Source organism: Physeter macrocephalus, chromosome 14 (assembly GCF_002837175.3).
Source record: "Physeter macrocephalus isolate SW-GA chromosome 14, ASM283717v5, whole genome shotgun sequence".
NCBI classification, from domain to species: Eukaryota; Metazoa; Chordata; class Mammalia; order Artiodactyla; family Physeteridae; genus Physeter; species Physeter macrocephalus.
In genome coordinates, this window is record NC_041227.1 from 58,246,561 (window position 1) to 58,254,654 (window position 8,094).

The window sequence follows — 8,094 nt, forward strand, 5'->3', positions numbered from 1 at the left end:
GACACTATCTACCTGGGGAGAGTAACTGATCTCATAGGTTAGGGTCTCACTCCCACGAGACTTCCTCCCACTTCAGACGCCAATCACAAGTCCAGGTTGTTACCTGCGTTTCTGACCAACTGGATATAAATCAGAGGTTCCCACAGCCTCCTCACTGGGTTCGATTAATTTGCTAGAGTGGCTTACAGAACTCAGAGAAACAGTTTTCTCGCTAGATCACCAGTTTATTATAAAAGGATATAACTCAGGAACAACCAGATGGAAGAGATGCACAGGGCAGGGTATGTGGGAAGGGGTTCGGAGCTTCCATGTCCGCTCTGGGGGCCACTCTTCCCCAAATCTCCACACGTTCACCAACCTGGAAGCTCTCTGAACCCCATCATCTTGGGGTTTTATGGAAGCTTCTTTACAAAGGCGCAGTTGATTAAATCCTTGTCCACTGGTGATTGCTTCAATCTCCAGTCCCCAGCCTGCATCCCCAGATGCGGGTGTGGGACTAAAAGTTCCAACCCTCTAATGATGAGATCGGTTTCCCCTGGCAACAAGTCCACCCTTAGAAGCTTTCCAAAAGTTACCGCAATAACATAAACTCAGGTGTGGTTGAAAGGAGCTTGTTATGAACAACAAGACACGCCTTTCATATTGAGGACTCAGAAGCTATTTCAGGCAGAGTACAAAACTGTAGACCAAATACTACAACAAAATGATGCTCCCATTGCTCTTATCACTCAGGAAATACCAAGCATTTTAGGAACTCTGTACCAGAAACAGGACACAGACAAAATAAATATTTCTTATTATAAATCACTGTATCAAACCCTGGTACCCACTCTGGTGGTTTTGTAGCCGAGTACCTCCAATGAGTTCCCACAACAGTTTACCCTAGAGAGCAGATCTCCAGCGAATTCCACCAGCTGTCAGGGCATTAGAGCAACTGACTTCTTTGTCTTTCGGTGAGACAGGGCTGTATCCTCCCAATAAGATCAGGATTTCAGCCCTAGAGGGTAGGGAGGGTTCTTCTTGGGTGTTTTATCTCAGTCCTAGTGGTAGTGGCCGGTCCTTATGTTTGCTATTTCTATACTCTTTAGGGTTCTCTTATTATTCAATCCCTCATCATTCCGATTCCCTGTTAATAATTCTTTATACAGTCAGTAATCATTATTTGGTGATTCCATATTTGCAAATTCACCTACTTGCTAAATTTTCTTTGGAACCCCAAAGCCAATACTGCTGATGCTTTTGTTGTCATTTGAAGACATTCACACGCTCAGAGCAGCAAAAAATTTGAATCACCCAGCTACAGTCAAACAAGGTGATGCTTGGCCTTTTTGTTGTGTCTCTCATACTGCAAGCAAATGTCCTTTTCACAGTCTATTCCCACATTTTTTGAGCTTTTTGTCAGGACTTTCACTGTTTTAAATGGCCCTCGAGTTTAGTTCTGTAGTGCTCATAGTAACTTTATAGAATGTACCTACTTCAAGTAATAAGAATCGACTGTATTAAACTTTCCCTGTTCTAATTACAATGTGATTTCTCCCTCCTGATTGGATCATACAGAGTACTAAAATCATCTCTAAACCATTATTCCACTAATTAGTTATTTCTTCCACATATTAGTAGAGTCACACATTTTCTATAGTAATTGAAGTTTCAGAGGTTCAAAAAAGCATAACTGGAGAAGAAAACTCTCTGAAAGTAATTCCACCCTTTATGTGGGAATTCTTAATCATTTGCATATTTCAATATGCAAGATCGTTAAAGCTACCTCTAATGTTGGGTTTTTCATAATTTCAGATTTTTTATTTTATCTCTTCTTTATGTATTTTAGAACTTAAAAAGGTATTTCTTTTCCCAAAGCTTAACAATGAAAAAATTAATGAAATAAATTTAATTGGCTGCTCTATTATCCCACACCAATGCGGGCAGAATAGTTTCTTAAAATAAAGCTGGTGAAAACAGAGTTCCTGAACACTCTACTTTGAATATTTCTTCCAAATGGCACATTTTCAAAGCACCAAGTCAAAGGTGGAATCTCTGATGGCCGCCATCCCTCTTAAGAAATCTGTTGCCACATTTTCGTACCCTGTTGGGGGCAGGATAGAAGGATGGGGAAGTGTTCCAAACTTCTAAACAAGAGCAAAGGACGGGTACAATTCTCACCTTAGTACTTTGTTTTAGTTCCGATGTTAAGATGGTCTGAAAATGACCATATGGAACCAAGCACCCTTCACATAATTGGTGCCAACGTCAAGGGCATAAGAGTTGCCTAGGTCATAGAGACAGAATTCTTAGGCATGGTTTTTTTCAGCTGAAATGCAATGATTTCATGAAGGAATTGTTTAATATCATTTCTGTTAACAGGAAAAATTAAGGCTCTGGTGGGAACCAGGCTTGTATCTTCTTTCTAATAACCTCCCCTCCTGACCTTTCCAGCTGAGTACCCATTCTTTCTCTCCCACACATTCAGAGAGGGAGTCAGGAGTGGTGGTGCCTCCTACCCCCACCTCCATCATTTCAATCCCACCCACTGGAACTCATCCAAATAAAAATAATTTTTGAAAAAGAAAATCATATTAACATTTGCATAAAGCATAGCTCTTTTTATTCATCTGTAGCCACACTTAAACAGAAACCTTGTGTTTACTGAGCACGCCCAGCTTCAAATCAAAGTATCCTCTTCGGGGCTTCCCTGGTGGCGCAGTGGTTGCGCGTCCGCCTGCCGATGCAGGGGAACTGGGTTCGCGCCCCGGTCTGGGAGGATCCCACATGCCGCAGAGCGGCTGGGCCTGTGAGCCATGGCCGCTGAGCCTGCGCGTCCGGAGCCTGTGCTCCGCAACGGGAGAGGCCACAACAGAGGGAGGCCCGCATACCACAAAATAAATACATAAATAAATAAATAAATAAAACAAAGTATCCTCTTCCATTCGGATCAAAGCTGGAGAAATTCCATTAAGAATAAAGGGTTCTGGGGCTTCCCTGGTGGCGCGGTGGTTGCGCGTCCGCCTGCCGATGCAGGGGAACCGGGTTCACGCCCCGGTCTGGGAGGATCCCACGTGCCGCGGAGCGGCTGCGCCCGTGAGCCATGGCCGCTGGGCCTGCGCGTCCGGAGCCTGTGCTCCGCAACGGGAGAGGCCGCAGCAGAGGGAGGCCCGCCGGAGCCTGTGCTCCGCAATGGGAGAGGCCACAGCAGTGAGAGGCCCCCGTACCACAAAAAAAAAAAAAAAAAAAAAAAAAAAATAATGAAGGGTTCTGGAATGAAGGGGTGGGTGGGTGAGAAAATCTTGAAAGGAGGATTAGATTAGGGTTTTTATTGTCAACCTCACTTCAGGTGACAAGGAGGAAGACAGTTGCTTCAGTTTCTGGCTCTGTAACCACACCCTCAGAGACAATTGATATCTCAGAGGTGATATTGAAGGGGCTGGAGGAACTTCCATGACCTTGTTTGAAGGTCATGACTGTTTTTGAAGCTGATTGCTTCCTCCGTTCATTGGAAAACAGACCTGTTGGTCTTGGAGCCTGTTAAGAGTAGTAGCCTTTTGTTTGTCAGTAGAAATTTCCAGATTAGCAAGAGGAGGTAGAAGATTTTAGACACTGCAGCCCACTTGGTGGTTCTTATTAAGCCCCCGTTCATTTAAATAAAATGAAATAATAATGGTTACAAGTAAGCTTCATTGTAATCATCTTAATGTATGTTTAATGTGATCCTTAGTTGTAAATTGAAGCTCAGTTCCCACATCAGTACTTTATTCCCTGCTGAAAAAGCTCTTAACAAAACACCTCTTTTCCGTTTTAACACAGGACTGTGTTCTCTGGTTATCCCCCAGTGTTCAGAGATATTAATGTCACATAAATGTGTTGTCTCATTATTGCCAGAGGGCTCTGAATCACAGCTTGCGCAGATGATGAAGCATCAATGTAATGAATTAATTTTAGAGCATCTCTTCCCTTTGAAGGCCAAGCAGGTTCTTTAGCATCTTTACTGAATTAGATTGCCTTTAACTACTGCATTTTTTGTTTCTTTTAAGAAGAGACAAATATACAGCAATAGTCGTAAAACCATCTTAGCCTTCGAAGTATTCATTCCTCTTTCTTTCAATTCCCATTAAGCAAATACATTGAGCTGCTTGAAAAAGATCACCATAGATTTTGGAGGATATTTGCCTCTACAGATTGTTACCAATCCCCAGCCTCACTGGCTTTCTGTGAAGAGAAAATGAATTCATGTAGTAAAGTGCTTAGTAGAAAATTGACACCTGCAGTGGGCTCTCCGTAAATGTCAGTCCCATCCCTTTGGGGTTGCCAAATTTAGCAAAATAAATTTTAAAAATACAGGATGCCCTTGGGACTCCCCTGGCGGTCCAGTGGTTAGGATTCGAAGCTTTCACTGCAGGGGGCATGGGTTTGCTCCCTGGTCAGGGAACTAAGATCCCACATGCTGTGAGGCCAAAAAAAAAAAAGAAAAATATAGGATGCCCAATTCACTTCGAATTTCAGATGAACAGTGAAAATTTTTTTAGTGTGCCCCAAATATTGCACTGGGACATACTTACACCAAAAAGTTATTCTTTGTTCGTAGGAAATTCAAAGTTAACTTGACACCCTATATTTTACCTGGAAACCCTAATCCCTCCCCCGACCCTACTTTCCTGCTATTTTCTCCAATTTTGCTCTATTTTTCTCTCTAAAAACTTTAGTTAAGGGAATTGTGTAGGAATCATAAGGGAGATTTTCTTTTTTTCATAATGAAGACCACAATTTTCTCTAATTTAAGCAGGAATTAGTTTTTTTGGTTTTTTTTTTAAGCACTGCAAATACAAATCCTTCCCACAAGCCCATAGTTTAGTGCCTAGCACATAATTGTGCTCAATAAATATTGATCAACTGAATGAGTGAATGAAAGATTGCCTGGAAAAACCGATGGTCCTGATCTCAGTGTGCTGAGAAATGGGTAGTTTGATTTCAGCTAATGTGATCAATTGCTGTTAGAAGAGATCAAAAGGATTACAGAGAAGAAAGGCACGAATAATGGCCCTCCAAAGATGTCCATGTCTTAATCCACAAAACCTGTGAATATGCTATTTTACATGGCAAAAGGGACTTTATAGCTGACTCAAGATAAGTATCTTGAGATGCGGAGATTACCCTGCATTATCCAGGTAGGCTGAATGTAATTATAAGGGTCCTTCTAAGAGGGAGGGCAGGTGGGTCAGAGTCAGAAAAGACTATGTGAGAATGGAATGACAAGAGAGAGAGATTGGAAGATGCTATGCTGCTGACTTTGAAGGAAGGGGCCAGCCAGGAATGCAAGGGGGCCTCTAAGAAGCTGGAAAAGGCAAGGAGATGGATTCTCTTCTAGGGCCTCTGGAGGGAATGCAGCCCATGGACCCGTTTTTTATTTCTTTGGCTGCGCTGAGTGGCATGTAGGATCTTAGTTCCCCAACCAGGGATCCCTGCATTGGAAGCATGGAGTCTTAACCACTGGACTGCCAGGGAAGTCCCCATGGACCCATTTTAGACTTCTGACCTCCAAACCTCTGAGGACAACAAATTTGTGGCAACTTGTCACAGCAACAGTGGGAAAATAATACAAGGGGAATGTAAGTAATAAACAAAGAAAGGTGCACGCTAGGAGCCTGCTTAGCTGGGACAAGTCTGACAGAAAGATTTGCTTGGGACCAGTAACAAGCACAAGGAGAGGGGAGGGATGAGAATCAGCATATGGGCAGATAGAAAGGGTCAAAGAACACAGAAATTGGCAGATTCCCAAGAACTGAAGAGAATGGGTGTATTAATCTGCCCTAGGGCTGTCAGAACAAAATACCACAGACAAAGTGGGTTAAAAAATGTATTTTCTCCAGTTCTCCGGGCTAGAAGTCCAAGGTCAAGGTGTCAGCTGGTTTGGCTTCTTCTGAGGCCTCTCCCCTTGGCTTGCAGGTGGCCTCCCTCTCACCATGTCCTCACATGATCTTTCCTCTGTGCATGCACTGCCCTGTGTCTCTTTGTGTGTCCAAATTTCCTCTTCTTACTAGGACGCCAGTCATATTGGATTAGGGTCCATCCTAAGGGCCTCATTAAAAAAATTTTTTTAAATTAATTAATTAATTAATTTTTGGCTGCATTGGGTCTTCGTTGCTGTGCGCAGTCTTTCTCTAGTTGCAGCTAGCGGGGGCTACTCTTCTTTGCGGTGCTCAGGCTTCTCATTGCAGTGGCTTCTCTTGTTGTGGAACATGGGCTCTAGGCGCGCGGGCTTCAGTAGTTGTGGCACGCGGGCTCAGTAGTTGTGGCTTGTGGGGTCTAGAGCACAGGCTCAGTAGTTGTGGCGCAGGGGATTAGTTGCTCCATGGCATGTGGGTTCTTCCCGGACCAGGGCTTGAACCCGTGTCCCCTGCATTGGCAGGTGGATTCTTAACCACTGCACCACCAGGGAAGTCCCAGGGCCTCATTTTTAACTTAATCACCTCTTTAAAGTTCTTATCTTCAAATACAGTCATATTCTGAGGTACCGGGTGTTAGGGCTTCAACATACGAATTTTGGGGGGAAACAATGCAGCCCATAACAATAGGGTTGACAAACTGAGGAACAATCTACAATATAACTGATTAGTGCCCCAGATTGGAGACTAAGGTGATCTATGACAATTCAATACAAGGCAAAGTGATCCAGAATTGAAAGCCAGTCCTTGAAAAAGGACTTTAGTGGGACAATTGGCAATAGTTTGAATAAGGTCTATAGATTGGGTAACAGTATTACATCAGTCGTTCTGAAAATTGTACTATGGTTATGTAAGATGTCAATATTTGGGGAAGCTTGGTTGAAGAATATATGGGAACTCTGTACTATTTTTGCAAGTTTTCAGAAAGTCTGGAATTATTTCTAAATGAAAAGTTAAAAATCAAAAAATTAATAATTAACTAAAATAGGGTAAACAAATAGAAGAGAGAGGGAGAAAATGAGAATGGAACTGGGTGTGACAATGAAGGAAGGAAAAATAGAGGAAAAGAAGCAAAGAGGAACTGATTTCCATGAGATCAGAGGTTACATCTGCTGTTTGGGTTTCCAATGACCCCCTGCTTCTGGGAGCTCAGCATATGATTTGGGAGGTAATATTCATCGAGGCACAGACTCTGAAGAGAAAGCAGTAGTCCCATTGAATCCCACCTCACATTCATGAAAGGCCTCAAAGTTTAACTTCTGACATTGTCTCCAAAGACTGTTACATAGTCAGTGTGTGTGTCGAAAGTGTGAATTCCTTGTATGTTAAGACATTTAAAATACACTGCCATCTTGGTAACTGAGTTTTGGTATTCCCCCCACACCACTTTTTTTCCCCAATTTTCCCCTTCTTTTTAAAACTTTTTTGGTTTGTTTTGAGATATAATTCACATACCATACAATTCACCATTTTAAAGTGTAATTAGGGACGTCCCTGGTGGCTCAGTGGTTAAGAATCCGCCTGCCAGTGCAGGGGACACGGGTTCCAGCTCTGGTCCGCAGAGCAACTATGCCCGTGGGCCACAACTACTGAGCCCACGCGCCACAACTACTGAAGCCCGTGCGCCTAGAGCCGGTGCTCCCCAACAAGAGAAGCCACCGCAAGGAGAAGCCCGCGCACCACAACGAAGAGTACCCCCCGCTCGCCGCAACTAGAGAAAGCCTGCGCGCAGCAACGAAGACCCAACGCAGCCAAAAATAAATAAATAAATAAATTTGTTTTTTTTTAAAAAGTGTCTTTAATGGTTTTCCGTGCAACCGTTACCACTATCTAATTATACAATAGTTCATCACCCCCAAAAAGAATCCCACACCCGGTTAGCAGTCACTTTGCATCCCCCCCATCGCCCAGCCCCTGAAGTCTGTAAGGATTTGCCTCTTCTGGACATGACTTGTTAAGGGGATCATGCATATGCGGACCAGCAGTATTTCAAAAGCTCAGCATCCAGGATCGCCAGTGGCCACGGGATTGGTCGGTGCAGTTGCGTGTGCGCGGGGCGCCCAATCGCCTTCGAGCGTGGAGAGGAGGCAGGTGCAGGTGGTGGGAGGCGGTGCGCCGGGGGCTGGGGGCAGAGGGCGGAGGCCGGGGGTTAGGGGGCAGG